The sequence below is a fragment of the Oryza glaberrima genome, chromosome 12 (genome assembly GCF_000147395.1).
Source record: "Oryza glaberrima chromosome 12, OglaRS2, whole genome shotgun sequence".
Classification (NCBI taxonomy): Eukaryota; Viridiplantae; Streptophyta; class Magnoliopsida; order Poales; family Poaceae; genus Oryza; species Oryza glaberrima.
In genome coordinates, this window is record NC_068337.1 from 21,869,472 (window position 1) to 21,886,562 (window position 17,091).

The 17,091-nt window shown below is 39.1% G+C and overlaps 1 long non-coding RNA gene across 1 annotated transcript; it reads left to right on the top strand.

Moving 5' to 3' along the window:
• Window positions 1-10,290: 10,290 nt before the first annotated feature.
• LOC127758229 (uncharacterized) lies at window positions 10,291-11,381 on the top strand. The gene is made up of 3 exons (XR_008013668.1): window positions 10,291-10,766; window positions 10,864-10,947; window positions 11,084-11,381. It is a non-coding gene; the product is annotated as an uncharacterized LOC127758229 (long non-coding RNA).
• The last annotated feature ends 5,710 nt before the right edge of the window (window positions 11,382-17,091 follow it).

The following is a 17,091-nucleotide window of genomic DNA, read 5'->3' on the forward strand; positions in this document are numbered from 1 at the left end:
CATGCATTGATTTCATCATAACTCTGTAATCACACCATCTTTTCACTGCATTTGATTGAGAAAACTTCAGAATCAGACCTGATGCACATTGAACTCAAGAGTCTGGTCTTTGGATGACTGCATATAATCAATCAGGCAGTAAATTCCAGCATGATGCCACTGCCATCTCCTTCACCCTATAAAAAGAGTAGGTGAAGTATCAGCAGCTTGTTTTTGTTTTCCTTGCCTGAAGTTCAGAGAGATGATCAATAAGAGTTCATTCAGCTCAGTTGTAGCCTTGTAGGCCTTGGAGGCGTCAGGAACTGAGAGATAACTCGGAGTTAAGCTGTTGCCTGATGACGCTTCTTATTACGTGCTGATATGATGCTAGAAACCAGTTTCTAATCTGTAATCTCTGATGACACTGTCGCACATTGGCCTGAATCCTGATCGATACCTTGTATCTGCTAAACTGGAGTTGAATGCGATAAATTGGTGCCTAATCTCTAATCAGTTTTCTGTTTGCTTCGTACGGCCCATCTAATAGTGTACTAAATCAGCTGTACTGAAACTCTGAAAGCAAACACTCAATTTTCAGATATGATAATGTCCTTGAGGAAAGTAGAAAGACACTCAATTTTTCAATTTATAGTATTAGATCAAATTAGAGTGAACAAAATGAACACAAAAATAAAATATTTAGAGCAGAGTTAAACTACTGTACTTATAAGTACAAATTGCTAATGGATTGCCTCATTGTAACAGATTTTCTTTCCTCTGTTCCTGCTTTGCTCCAATCTTGCATTTCGTTTATAGAACTTATTTATTACCTGCTCACCCCGTAGCTTCTACGCTAAAAGATTCGATTGGTTCGTCACAACGATGAAATGGTGGTGTAGACTGTAGAGTTGGTGAATTAGAGCACCCGCAATGGTAAAGTAAGGTGCTATCTATAAAACATGTACATCTCAGCAATAGACTAGATTAATAGTAAACCACTTCAATAGTATGTCTACATGGGTATCTATAGCTCTCTAATCCATTGCCTCGTTTTTCTCTACAGACTATCTCTAGGTTAGTAGATAGCTTTACTCTCTCTCTTCATTTAATCTCTTCCAAGTAGGAAAATATGCTGACATGGATCTCTTATAGAGAGCCTATAGATAACCATTGCGGGTGCCCTTAGGCTCTGTTTGTTGCTGCCTGTTTGCAACTCTCCCATCTCGATTTCTGTGCGCACGCTTTTCAAACTGCTATTTCGGTACGGTTTTTTCAAAATAGTTTCCATTTTTGAAAAAAAATAGCTAATACTTAATTAATCACACGCTAATAGATCGCTCTGTTTTTCGTGCTGGAGGCCACAGTTCTGAACATGCAGTCTCGAACACACCCTTATTATTATTTGGATAATTTCTCTATTAATGATATGGATTTTTTTATAATAAAAATGATTTAAATCTCCAGCTTCTACTTCAACAAATAAAAAGAAACTTCGGGTGATGGGACAAACCTCTAACTCTCTCTTATTATTAACTAGCATTAAATCATATAGATTAATGCATCAATTCTAATGGACCACGCAACCCATAATGAAATAAGAAACCATTTGCTATCGATTCGAAGGGTACAATACTATTGTGCATAGTATTCTCCTTCTTCTGTGGTAGCATCACAGATTAAAAGTGGAGCCAATATGAAGACATGAAAATAAATTGCAGCATGTTAGACAATTGTTTACCATTAAAATCTGTCATTGCGATAATGGGTCTGTTCGGTGCAGCTGGACTGTGGCTGTACAGCCACAGCGCTGCAGGCCTCCCGGCATAAATTGTTTGCTGAGTCCTGTAGATACTGCGGTGCTGCTGTCACAACCAGTTATTCCGAATGCACCCAATGCTAAATTAACCAACATAAAGAACAAGCTTCAATTACTATGTTCTTTTTCATGGACCTAAGTACTTCTCTTAGCCAATTATCAAAAATATTTTTGATATAGGTGGAGGGATATTAAAAGCAAAAAACACATGTATCCAAACAACTTGAGTAATATGACTCTAAAAGAAAAGACGCTAGATTGTCTCTTTTGCATAATAGAAATTAACAACAATATTTATCTCCCCTAAAGCTAGGTTATCCTTTGTTAGGACTACTTTGTTATGAAGAAACGAAGTTTCTAATAGAACCTTTAAATCCCATAGTATCCTCTCGCAGATTCCAATATTGGAGTTCATATAGTCTCAATATATATAGATCTAACCGAAAATTAGCCATTCCAGTACATCCATTGATCCATCGTAACTCTATGACTGCAGTACTGCACCCTTCTTTTACCCTTCATTTGATGAGAAATCATCAGATCAAAGCAATTGCACATTGAAGCAAGCTGCAAGTGAAATGAAGTAGCAGCAACTTGTTTTTGTAGCTTGATATTTTGAGAGATGAACAAGAGGATAAGCTCATGGATTTGGTAGGCCTGAGAGGCGTCAGGAACTCTCATATTAGCTGATAGGAATCAAGTTGTTCCCCGTCCACTGTGCTTCAGACTCTCTGGCTTCTCCACACATGTTTGGCATACATATTGCAACTCTTGGTTTGGTGCTAGCAACCTGTTTCCTTTTTGAGGGAAAGCTAGCCAACCAGTTTCTGCATCTTGCAGGCTCAGGGTTTCAGAGTTCAGACCAGCGAAATGGCGAGTGGATATGAATATGATCCCTCAATGTCGAGAATGCGAAATGCAGCTTCTTTCTTCACAGTTGTCGACTCATGAAGCTCGCAAAATCATGGTGAACTCCCTAAAGATCAGTTCGTAATGGCTTTGTGTTATCATCTTGTACAATCTTTGTCTGGATCAGTATGGTTCTGAATCAAGACAGGAAACACAAGTAGCCCTCCAGTCCCTTCTCCGATCTTGTCTACTATTTGTTAAATGATGTGAGAAAGCTATATATCATGTTAATTGTTAGTTTGACGTTATCTTCCCAACCGTCTCCGGCGAGTTTCATGAATGTGTTGTGATCACTCATCATGCATGAGTTCGGTCTCAATCTTCAGTCACCCAAAACACAATACTGAAATACGTACAAGATAATCAAGATCGAGTAATTTGGTCTCGGTCAAGACCGAAATACAATAATTTTAGAGTTGGAAAGAAATCACATAAATTATTAAAAAAATTATAATAAAAAAATCCACAATAATAATAAAAAAAAATCATGTGTCACTGGTAGCGGGTGCCCTCCAGTCGACCTCCTCCGCCTGTCGCCGCGCCCTCCTCTAGGACACCACCACCACTAGATCTTCTGAGGAGGACGGGTTGCTGACCCCTAGGCACCAGTGATTCAGAGTGGCGGGACAATGACATGGCGGAATGGTGTGATGACCAAAATGACTGAATAAAATTCGGTTAGTTGAACCCTAAGACCGAAGTGATCTGATGATCGAATTTGTCGGTCTTCATTTTCCGATCTCAGTCACGGTCTTTTCGATTCAGTCTATTTTTGCTATCCCTAGCTGTACTGAACAAAACACTCGATTCTCATATATATATGATCATGTCCTGTTTGCTCTACATTTATAAAAGATAAGACCAATGAGCACAGGTTGAGAAGATGAAGAAGACTCGATGGATGATCGACCTCTTGTTCTTGCCATGATAGCTAGGCTTGGGAGGAACCGGGAGCTGTCTTTTTACACATAACCATCTTCCTACCATATTCTCCGCGGTTCATTTGTCAAGTTAGTAGATCTCATTAACCACATCTACTCTTATTCTCAACGGATCATATTACATTTTATATGTAACTGGTCACCATGTATCTACTTTCCTTGGTAAGGCTATAGATTAGATCAAAGCAAAAAAAGAACAAATAAACAAAAAACGCTTCGAGCAAATTCAAAGTGCTCTATTGCTTACCAACTGGTTTAGTCTATGTCACTTTAAATGATCTCCCATAAATTCTTCTTGCTCCGGGTTCGGTCTAAAGATTCGATTGCTTTTTTACACGATGTTCTAGAGTTGTATGATTGGGTGAAATGATTTTGGGATGGACGTTAAAGAATATCAGCTACTATATTTCTGATTACTCTGTCAGTAATGTGTGAATTTACTTCCAGTTCCAGCACAAGCATTCATTCATCCCATCAAACATCATAATCAAACCCAGCTGCACATTGAACTCGGATACAGGTCCTGAATGACTGAATTTTTATTTAGACAGTAAATTAAATTCCTGTGTAAAATACCATATGATCTCCTATGCTCCATAAAAGAGCAGACGAAATGAAGAAGCATCAACTTGTTTTTCTTTCCTGACATTCATAGAGATGAAGAAGAGGAGCTCATGTAGTTAGGCCTGGGAGGCGTCAGGATATATCAGGTAAGCCAATTGTAAGATGCTGAAACCATTCTTCCTCTCAAGCATCAAACAAGTTTCAGACTCCAATGGACTTGTTTGGCATGCAACCCCTTGATCATTTGATGCTAGCTAGCAGCCAGTTTTCACTGGCAGGCGATCGTGTTTTTCACAGGATTTCTCGTTACTCATGTCTCGCATCTTGCAGAGTTCTTCAGTGTTGCAGGAGATGATTTCTCAGTCCGGATTATCTCAGTGTTGAGGGTTTGTGATAACAAAGAAACAATTCAGCATTTGTTCTTCGAGTGCCCCATGACAAGATTCACTTGGAATGTGATGGCTTGTGTCTTTAACATAAAACCTGTCAATGACTTACATTTCACTTTAGGATCCTGGATTAATTCAAGCATGTGACAAAACAACAAAACAGCTGCTGCTAGTTGGAATAGCTGCAGTGATTTGGGCTGTGTGGAAAGTTAGGAATAAATCCTGTTTTGATCAAATTCTCCCACATGATCCTACTGATATTTTATATTATGCTGCTTGCTCCCTAATGACTGATTGGGCCCTTTTTGCAGAGTTCGGAGGAAAAGCAAAGAAGATTGATGTGGGGGGGGGGGGGGGTGCAATTGCTAATAATAAGGCAAATAACAAATGAAGTGTTCAAGTCGCAATATGGATGGAGGACAAATTAGAGAAGACTACGCAACGATAAAAAGTTGGAAGAACTGAGAAGAATGAAGATGTGAATGGAATGTTATGCAGACACATGTGAATGGCATCTTAAAAGTTGCTGCTGAGTTTTTAGCACTAAGTTGTATGGTGGAAGACCTTAGACTGTTGGGCTGTTGTCGGTCGGCAAACAGTTGTTTTCTGTTTTCTTTTCTCCTCTGTTGGTTGTGAGCACCTGGGGGAGTTCTCCTCCCTGCAGGTAGTAAGACTTTTTTTTTTTTTTTTGTAGTAGTAGTGCCACATTTCTTTAATAGAAATGGAGGGTAGATGCAACTCTTGATTTGATGCTATAGCAACCAGTTTCTGCGTTTTGCATGGCTTCTTCAGGGTAGCCACTAGCCAGAGATTGCAGTTGTGAGTAGATATGATGATCCGCTGGACGCGGGATGGCGGTGATCGAACTTCAAGTGCCAATTCCATTGACGTGAAAATGTGATGCAATAGCTTTCATCATATTTGATAAACTTGTTCAGACCCCCAAGGTCCTAATAAATAACAAAATTAACGAAGTTAAGCTACATTTGAGATTAATTACATCTAGATCATCTTCTCGTTATAGGCTTACAGCACACAAAGAGATGAGATAGTGCATGTGCATAAACAGCACAAACATATGCTGCTGAGAAAAAGAGGATGATCTAATATTAACCATATGGTAGTTAGGCATGGGAGGCATCGGGAGATCTCTCCTGTCAACGGGTCACTTGCTGCTGTGTTTCTTTTGCAGGGCGTATTCAGAATTTTCACCACATACAATGAACCAAATGTTTCAGATGCACCAGGGAGTACTCAGATTACATTCTGCATGTAACTAGTCTCAATGTATGTGATCTATCTTTCTCTCATTGTCACCTCGTGCAAGTTCTTAACCTAACCATTTTGTACTTCTGGATTTTCATTTAGTTTTCTCCTAGAAACATTGATACAAATTTGTTGATGCATCAGTCTGGCCTGCTATGTCCATCGACTAGAAGCCCATCGAGGAACAAAACACGCGAATGTCTAAACATCATGAATATTGGACTGTAGTTGGAATATGCACTTAGCTGAACTTCTGAAAAGACATAATTATTCAATCCATCTGTTCGTTTATTTTTTCGAAATGTCCTTACAAGTTCAGAGTAGACTGTAGGAGCATGCTTCTGTTCATCCAAATAATTATCAATTTCACGTAAAAAGAAAATTACTAATTTCATGCATTGTTCGCCTTTCTCCATGACAGCAAAACCAAACATCTTTAATTTTTTTTGAGAAGATCCAAATGTCTTGGTTTAGAGCTTTTATTTCTTAATTGAGAAACTTTATAGTCTTTAAGAGTTACCGAGAGGGAAAGATTTTTGGTGCAAAAATTTTGTACTCATAAATCCTAGTACGTGAGATACAAAAAGGTATTAAATTTTAAAGTAAAAAGTGTGGTACCTCCCGGTAGCCTTCTTAAGAACCATAAAATTAATTTTCTTAGTTTGGTGAAGTGGCATTGGTGAACATTCATTATACTATTGAAAGCAGGAGATGAAGGATAACAATTCAATGATTCATTGGTCTGTCATAATCTCATCGATCACTACCACTTTATATATATGGAGATATTGATCTATCACAATGTTAGATAGTCCACTCTCAAGAAAGAATTAGCATTAATTACACGTCTCTAGTTTTTCCAGAGCTAAGTTCTGCATTTAAATGATGGCATTAGATCATATGATATATAGATCAATGGACACAAATGCTAGAGAGAGAGAGAGAGAGAGAGGAACATTGTTCATGGAACTAGAAACTAAATTTTCATGTTCGTTGGCCTAGGAGGTATCAGGAGTTCACATGTCACCTTGATACACTGCCGAACAACTGAATGTAGCAAACCCATATAGGTGGTGGCTGAGATTTTTACTCCTCTTCTGAATCCTTGCCCTACTATTTTCTCCATCTCATTTAAAAATAGTACAAGGAAGGGAATAATTATCCAAAGAATCAAGGATATGAGAGGGTAAAGTTGCAAATTACACTATTTGAAGGTGGCTTGTTGGTGGTGAGGATGGGCAGCTTGGGGCGGCAGCTGGCCGGCTACGTTAGTCATTGGGGGTAATGTCGTCGCTGGCAATGTGTGGTGCACATCTCTCTTTGTTGTTTGCTAATCCACTACACGGTAAATATTGTACAGCCAGACAGAATTCGACTATCTCTAGATGAGAAATATGTTGTAAATATACTTTATAAAATACTTAGTCACACCCAAGAAGAATTTCCTGGAGATGCCACTGATTTAATTCGGTGGTGTACATGTGATACAGTTCTTTTGGATGCAGGTCGTCTGCAGTACTGCACTGCAGGGGATCTCAGTTGAGTTCTTTTTGCTCGTGGTTTGTTCGAAATTCAGCTGATAATCGTGCTTATCTGTATGGATCGGCGTGCCATCTTACACAATCTTGTCCATATTAGAGAAAAAAAACAGACACAGAGACTTCCCATCAATCCATCATCCTTCGATCTCTTGTTAAATGCAGAGGGCAACATTGTTATAATCTGATCTCGTCTTCTGAAATTTCGGACCCCCCTGCACTAATCGATTTCGCCCGAAAACTTCAGTTTTTTTTTAAACTTTTTTAGATTTGGTTGGCGACGATTTGAATCACCAGGGAGCAATAGTGAAAATTTGAATTTAGAACTTTTTAAAGTTGATTTTGCCCTTTTTTTTCAGCTTGGGTTTTGAACTGCTAAGAATAGTCTTAGCAGTATAAAAGTCTTACTAGAAAATTATTTATTTTCATTTTTTGGCTTTATTTTTCTTGGTTTATAAGCCAGTAGCTCAAATGCTCAATCAATGAGACAGCTTGGATCGATGATAGCGTTCCAATTCTCAGGTGAGTTAAAGGATATTTCGACTTTTTTAAAAGACATATTTCGACTTCAAAGAGGGGTTTCCTACGCAAAACACCACTTCCTGACATTATTGGTGTTTATCTGATAAATTAGTAGCCACAAAATAAATTTGGCACCAATTAGAACTGTCACCTCGTTAATTTGGTCTCAGTTTTTTTTCTGTTTGCATCAGTACTGCCTAGCTAATACAGAGTAATAATACTAGTGGTTTATTATGCATTGAGCTCAGCTGTACTGAACAAAACAATCAATTTTCAGATACGGCCATGTCCTGACTCCTGTTTGCTCTACATATAAAGGAGTACATGTACATGGAGATTGTTCATTCCAATGGCTAGTTGGTTATCGATATGGGAGCTAGCTAGTAGGCTTGGGAGACACCAGGAGCTGTTCTATTACAGCGAATTTGCTGAATTCTGCATTTGATGGTAGGAGCTCTTGATCATTTGATGCTAGCAAACCTGCTGCTGCATCTTGCTGGCTTCTTCAGGCCGCACAGCTGGAAGAAGACGACGTCAACTGGACAGATGAATCCGGTGCACTGATACCATGTTAACTCTAGTGAATAATAGAAATAGGGAATAGATTTGTTGTGTATATATTGAGTTAGCGCCAATGACATATATTGAGTACAATAGAGATGAGAAATACCTCTAATACCCCCGACACATCTCTACTCCCTCCATCCTATATTGATTATCTCGTAAGATTTTTGAGGTCTTCCCAAATTGATGATCATCTAACTGTGCCTATTTGTTTATTTGTGCAAAATTAAATAGCATCGTAGCATGTCTGGTTGTTTATATGAGCAGGAGTAAATGTCATCGCTGCATGTCAATTCATTTATCTGTACAGGAGTAAATAGCATCGTTACATGCTCACCTTAATCGATAAGATTTAATTTAAGGAAGGATGTTTTCTTGCCTTGGTCTTGATGCCCATTTATAAATGAGATTTGCTCCGGTCCAGCAAAAAGTACCTCGAGATACCGGTATCTCACGGTATCAAATCGTTTCCGATCGTTGGATCAAGCTGGACATTGTTAGATCTAACGATCGAAAATGATTTGGTACCGTGAGGTATTGATACCTTGAGATACTTTTTGTTAGACCGGAGTAAATCTCTTTATAAAGACGATGATCAAATTGGGATGGTGGGAATATTTTTTTAACTGGTAGTATGACGTTGTTAATCTTGATATCATCTTCTCGTCGCCCTCCAGCGAGTTACATCGGTGCTTTGTGATCAGTAGCACGAGTGCTGTTGAAGCTTGCAGCTTGGCTGCTCTGCTCGTGCAGCCTTCGATCGATCAAACCAGTGCTATGTATAGATGTGATGTGTGGTAATGAGATTATCTGATAAATTGATGCCAAATTTCTTGGCAGAAAATAAACCTTGGATTTAACCATGGTAATTCGGCATGGGAGGCACCGGGAGATGTCCTGTGAATAGGTCGCTTACCTGCAGTGCTTTTTGGCTGAGCGTTTTCAGTATACCCAATGAACCAAATGAGAGCGATGCCCCAGGAATCAATTTATATCTTTCTCTCACAGCATTTTACATCCAGATTTTCTTTCATTGTCCCTATAAAATTTGATACAATTATTAGGTTGATGCATCATTCAGGCCTGCTAGGCCCATCATTAACTGGAAGCTCATCTGAGGAACAACACGCGCGCGAACGTCTAAATGCCATGAATTGGACTGTAGTTGGAATATGCACTTAGCTGAACTTCAGAAAAGACATAATTCAATCCATCTGTTCGTTTATATTTTTCCAAAATGTCCTTACAAGGTCAGAGTAAACTTTAGGAGCATATGCTTTTGTTCATCCAAATAATTATCAATTTCACGAAAAAAAACAATTACCAATTTCATGCATTGTTCACCTTTCTCCATGACAGCCAAACCAAACATCTTTAATTTTTTTGAGAACATCCAAACGTCTTTATTCAGTGCTTCATTTCTTAATTGAGAAATTTTATAGTCCTTAAGAGGTACTGAGAGGGACCGAGATTTTTAATTAGAAAAATTGGTACATCCTAATGCGTGAGATACTAATAGGTATTAAATTTTATATGAAAAAGTGTTGTACCTCCTAGTACCCTCCTTAAGAACCATAAAATTATTTTTCTTAGTTTGGTGAAGTAGCATTGGTGAAAATTCATTATACTATTGAAAACAGGAGATGAAGAAGTACAATTCAATGATTCATTATTGGTCTGCCATAATCTCATGGATCACTACCAATATATATGTATGGGGATATTGATCTATCACAATGTTAGATAATCCAGTCTCAGTTACGTGGACATACATTTATGTGCTACATTGAAGTACTAAAAAATGAGGGTGTTGAGCAGCTACATCAGACCAAATATTACTTAGTATTGACATAAAATTGGTAAATTTTACAGAGGTCTCTACTGCTAGTAGAAGTGATCCATGCCCATCATCATCTTAAATCCAAGGGGCTAGACTTACTTATACTGCCAACCATGGTTTGCAAGTTCATTTCAAAATTTCCGAGACCCACTGGCACGAAACTATTTGGCCCAAAATTTCAATTTGTTTCAATCTTTTGTGGTTGTACTCTTTGTTCTTGTTAGTCCTTCTTACTTCTGTAGCATGTACTTCAAGATTAAAGTCTCAACTTAGTGGGGATATAGTACAAATGGTCAGGACTTTTGGTTTTGTTTTCCTTTTTTTTCCCTTCCCTTTGGATTTGTTCAGAAAACTATCAGAATCAAAGCAGGGCATAGCTGCACATTGATCTCGGCTGCATGTCTTGAGTGATTGCATGGAATCAGACAATTAATTCCTGTATGATAGCATTCTATCTCCTCTGCTCCATAAAACAGCACACGAAATGAAGTAGCAGCAGCTTGTTTTTCTTGATTGATTATTTGGTTTTTATCAGAGATCGATGATCAAGAAGAGTTCATGGGGTTCAGGCAGCCCAGGTAGGCCTGGAAGACATCAGGAGCCGTCAAATGCGCCGATGGTAAGCAATCTTCTGCTGCTTGTCTGACCATTTTGCTTCTCACTCAAGTAGTCAAGTTTCTGAGTTTAGTAGTTCACTGCAATTCTTTCATTTGATATTAGCAACAACCCAACTGACCAGTTTCTGCATCTCGTAGGCTTATTCCAAGTCGCAAGACCAAGAGGTCATGATCACCTCAACATCAAGGACACAGCACGAGTCTTCTCCTCCGTCCGGTTTCCCGAGTAACCGTTGAGATGCTTCCAATGATGTACATGTGATGCAGTTTATTTAGCTGGTGATTTATAACTTGCTGAACTCCTCAAATTGTTCGTGCTAGCTTCCTGCTTTCACCTTTCACGTTGTTGTTTTGTGAAAAAGAGACATCCTCTGCTTGCGAATGATTAATCTGGTCCGCTTGATCGTGATTGGAATGGATTAGAGATGGTGTAGAGTTGTATGATCGGGTAATGATTTTCTGATGGATTGCTAAAGAATAAATAATACCAACCATCTCATTTGTTGATTGCTGTGTCAATGATCAAAATCATCACCTTGTTAATTTGGTCTCAGCTTTTTGTTTGTTTCAGTACTGCCTAGCTAATATAGTGTACCTATTTCTAGTTTATATATTGAGCATTGTAGTCAGCTGTACTTGTTATAAAAGTTAGTCAATATAGCGGAACGACGACTAACCTTCTCGATCGTTTCAATCATTGACCACCCAAGACATGCCAGATGATGACACATGAACACACGATATTTGTTAACGAGGTTCAGCCGAAGCCTACATCCCTGGGGCTCTGATTATGGGCGCTCCTCCCCAACCAACATAGCACCTAGCCGCTATGAGTCCATGGCCACACCGCCATCATCTCCCTGCGTGTACTACGTTGTAATCGCCATGGTTACATTGTGGTGCCCCTTCTCTATTTAAGAGAGATGCCGGGTTACAGAGTCCGACTCTAACTCTACCCTCTAACACCTATTACAACTCCAAGTCTAACGGTAATCAAATAGGACTCGTATATTCGACACTTATTCTAATAGTGCTGAACCCCCCCCCCCCCCCCCCCTCAATTTTCATATATGATCATGTCCTATTTGCTCTACATATAAAAGACAAGACAAGGAGCAAGGGTTGAGGAAGATATGAGAGAAAAGTAGTATGGAGATCGATCACTCCGAGTGGCTTGTTTTTTTGCGGTGGTAGGCTTAGGAGGCATCAAGAGCTGTCCTGTTACGATGGTGATATGTGAAAGAAGCCACACATTTCTTTGGTTTAGGATCACCTGTAGGTCCATGAAATAAGCCATGCAACTTCTAAACTTCATGAGTTATTTCTGGAGAACAAGTAGGGCCGCTTGTGCTGTATTGATAGAAGAAATGTGCAATACAAAGATGAGATTAGAGTGAAACAAAATAAACTGCTAAGTACTACTAACTATTAATGGATTAACTCATGGTAACGGATTTCCTATTTCCCTCTGCTCATGCTTTGCTCCAATATTGCATTTCATTATAGAATTTGTTTATCACCTGCTCCCCTCGTAGCTTCTACACCTTTAAAGATTTGATTGTTTCATCACATGATGACATGACGGTGTAGAGTTGTATCACTGAGTGAATTATTTAATTTGTTGATTGCTCAGTCAGTTATGTGGATGAGATCCATTTCAATACATTGATTGATTCATCACAATGCTGTGTAACTACACCCTTTCCCCCCTGCTTTTGATGAGCAAACATCAGAATCAAACCAACTGCACATTGAAGAAAGCTGCAGGTCCTGGTACGACTAATTCCTGTATGATGCTATGTTATCTCCATTGCTCAATTAAAGCGCAAATGAAATGAAGTAGCAGCAACATGAATGTTTTTGTAGCTAGATATTTAGAGACTATGAACAAGGGGAACTCATGGAGTTGACCTGTCCAGTGGTAGGCCTGGGAGGCATTGGTGGTTTTTTTTATTCACTTTTAGGTCCTTCAATTTAATGTCGAGTATGAAATTCATCTTTGAACCGAAATACCAGACACAGTTCATTCCCCAACTCCCAATATCGTGTCAACTTTGGTCTCAATGCAGTACGACTTCCGGTTTCGTCCAACGTGGCACATCAATCAAGCATATGATTTGAAGGATATATGATTGAGAAGATGATCAGCTCATGTATTTGTTTTGTGTTCTCCACAACTTAAAGTAGGCAGGCAGCAGGGCCGTCTTCAGGATTTTGGGGCCCGGAACAAAATGTAAATTGGGGCCCTAAATTTTCTAAAACTAATTAATATGTCACTTTCAGTCAACTATACAACTTTAATTTGTGTTATTTCATACAATATTTACAAATACATTTTCAAATATTAATTCTAAAAGAGTAAAGGTAGTATTGAACAAAACCAAGAGCCATACTGTCTTAAGATCAAAGTTGATACTCAATGTCAATTTTGAGGAACCTAAAGTGAACTTATTCCTTTTTATTATATATATGGGCTGCTCCTTCACCGCGTGGGCCAGTTAACTCGGCCCATCACTTTAAGTGGGCCCACAAAACTGACGGCAAAGTATGAGCCAAAACATATCGCCCGGTGAAATATGGGCTTCTTGTTGGGCGGACTCAATCATCACTTATTATGTACAAAAAAAAAAAAAAAACAAGTACAGGAAAAATGCTTTGTTTTGCTCTTCTGTTCTGCCCTCATGTTTTCATCTTGCTCTGCTCTTTGCTCAATTGCTCTTGAGTAGAAAAAAAAAAGATGGATGGAAGTGAAATTACCATGTCACACACAGATGCAGGATTCCTTGCGCAATAATGGTCGATGTGCGGGTTATATTGAATTTAGCACCAGCAATTAGTGACATGTGGACTGAAACACAAAAGAAACCTCTCACATTTTTTTTGTGCAAGTGATCAGTACAAAAGGAAGGAAAATTGTGACAAACAGGGCCAGATAGGACTGAAGATTGCGTTGTGATGATCTCAACAGTAAAACACGGCACTTGCAGTCGACGGTAGAGCATTAAAAAGAAAACACGAATATTAGGGAAGAATATAATATTAAATAATTAGAAGGAGTGAAGCTTCAAATTCAGGTTGGCTAGCCCACCATCTTGCAGCGCTAGCTGGAAGATCTCTAGGCGTTTCTCGACGATAGAGCATTATACAACATCCCTGATATGTGGCATCCGTAATGGAGCAACCTTGGGAATTGGCTCTATAGTAAGCAGCTTCAATCGAGCACCCTCCTACTCCTGACACTTAATCCATGGATTTTGGAAGATGGGTCTTTACCAATCAGATTCTGTCGAGCACTGGGTTTATGACTTAATCAGGTCCTGATCGTTGTGTTCCTCGGGTGAATTGTCCATGATTCTTCTTTTGAGAGGACATTGTCTGCTTCTCTGATAAACCAATGTGCTCAAACATTTCAGTCATCGCCGCGCTATGCAGATACTGCATGTTAGCACATAGTAGCCATTAGTTCGATAATCTTCGTAGCATGTTCGATCTCTAAATTTAGTTTAAGCACGCAGAGCAAAATTTTGACTGGGACTGAAGCCAAATGGTGATAATTAAGGCAAGTAACTTACTCTCCCCAAGGCATGTAGCATGGTAACTCCTGATGCCTCCTGTGCCGAACAATTCAAGAAATGCTCTCTCTCCCATCTTGAGATTTTTTTTTGTTTTCATTCGTGTTTTCTTCTACATATCATGCAGCAAAGATATATATGTATGTCTGATGTCTCAGACGTTTTGATGCGATAATTGAACACTGTAATTCCACTTCAATATATACAGCACCTACCACTGTACAGAAAACTAATGGTGAGCTCAGCTCAATAATTTCGAGGTAAAACGCCCCCTGCCGTAAGGCACACAACTAATAATTTCTAATGAAGTAAATTAAAGAGCGATGAGACAAAATCCCCAGCTACTCTTACGTGATATAGATGCACCCCTTCTTTACATTGGAGATAGAAAAAAATGACCAAAATCAAACTAGGTGCACATTGAACTCGGCTTCAGGTTTCTGAATGACTGAATGTTTATCAGACAGTAAATTCGTGTATGATACCGTGCTGTCTTCTTTGATCCATAAAAGGGCAGATGAAATGAAGTAGCAGTGATCTTGTTTTTCTTGACTGATGTTCAGAGAGATGAACAAGTGGAGCTCATGGAGTTCAGCAACCCAGGAACTGGCTTGCTGCAGTATCTAATATCATACATAGGCCTGGGAGGCGTCAGGAGCTGTGAGATAAACCAGTGGTGAGCTGTTGCCATACCATTCTGCCTCTCTAGTGCTTATGATTTTCTAGCAAGTAGAAACCAGTTGATGCAAGTTTCAGATTTGGAAACTTCAGTGGACATGTTTAGCATACATACAAGTTTCTGCATCTTGAGCAAATCTGATCAATTCAATGTCGCAATATGCACGTATTTGACGCGGCCCATATCCATATCATCTTTCACAGCGCTGTCCTTTGATCCCTATCATTTCTAATAGAAAGCAGAGGCAGTATTTCCACCATCCTCTAATCCTTTCTTATGGTCCTATTGATCGTGATCGAATGGCTGGAGATGAGGCTCCAATGTAATAATCTCTTAGTGGGTGCCTAGGTAAATGAGTAATACTAGTAGGTTATTAAGCATTAAACTCTCTGAACTGAAAAAAAAAACACTCAATTTTCAGATATGACCATGTCCTGCTTGCTCTATGAATGTGAAGACAAGATCAAGGAGCAGAGGCTGAAGAAGAAATGATGGAGATTGATAACTCCAACTGCTTGCTTTTGCCATGGTAGGCTTGGGAGGTATCGAGAGCTGTCCTATTATGGATAACCCACTTTTTACCAAATTCTTTACTATCATTTCTCAAGTTAGTAGACTTCAATAACCACATCTTGCTCAAGGATCAAATTACATTTCATATGTAATTGGTAATCACACATACATTGATCTTGCTCAAGGATAATAGGAAGGTATTTTATGAAAAAAACCCCTCCTTTTCTTCCGGGTGGGGCCGCTACTGATGAATCATCTCATGATCAACCTCATCAGTTGCAGGTCTTGAATAACTACTAATAGAAGCTAGCAAGAGATGCAGAGTGCATCTTTTAAACAGCACATAAAGCTGCCGAGAGAGAGAGAGAGAGAGAGAGAGAGAGAGAGAGAGAGAGAGAGAGAGAGAGAGAGAGAGAGAGAGAGAGAGACGACGAAGATGGAGATCAATGGGTGGATCATTGTAGTATAGTTAGGTTTGGGAGATACCGGGAAATCTCCTGTCAATGGGTCAATTCCCAGTGTGTTCTTTGCTAACTGTCTTGGGAATTTTCAAGATACCAACCACACAGGAATGGTGCATCAAGAAATCATATTACATTCTACATGTGACTAGTCACCTTGCCTATATAGATCTTTCTCTCATTATAGGCTCATTTAAGTTCTTAACCTCACCATTTTTCCTCTAGCATCTTTTTTTCCTTCTTTATAGAAACATTGATAGTTACAAATGGGTTGATGCATCGCTCAGTCCTGCTAGTGCTATGTCCATCATCCATCATCTGGAAGCCCATTGAGGAAGTCAGCATTGTCATGAATTGCACTGTTGTTTGAAAGCGCTTCGCTGAACTTCTGAAAAACAAAATTCACAGTCCCTCTGTTCATTTTGTTTTTGCAAATGTCCTCACAAGTTCAGAGTAAATTGCATGAGCTTCCGTTCGTTCACATAATTACCAGTTTCACGCATTTTCACCTTACTCTCTATAACCACCAAACCATCCGTATTTATTTTGCATAGCTATGACAAATTGTGACCATGTATATATAGACACATACTAAAATACAAAATTTCTTTACCTTTCTTTCACCTGAAAAATTAAAATGTGGAAATGCATTTCCTCAGGTGGTTGCTTCCCCACCTATGGAAATATAGCATTTCCACAGGCATTTTCTCAAAGGCGGTTGACCCAACCGCCTATGCAACCCATTTTAGCCACCAGTACAATAAGCGATGCATTGAACTGGAATATAGCTGTATTAATGATCACTTCAATCAGATGCTATATAGCTAGACTCAATAACATACCAAGGACTTATTTAATAGATGCCATATACAACACTGTTTCATCGAACCAGATAAAAGTTTAGGTGAGAGTGCCAAAAAT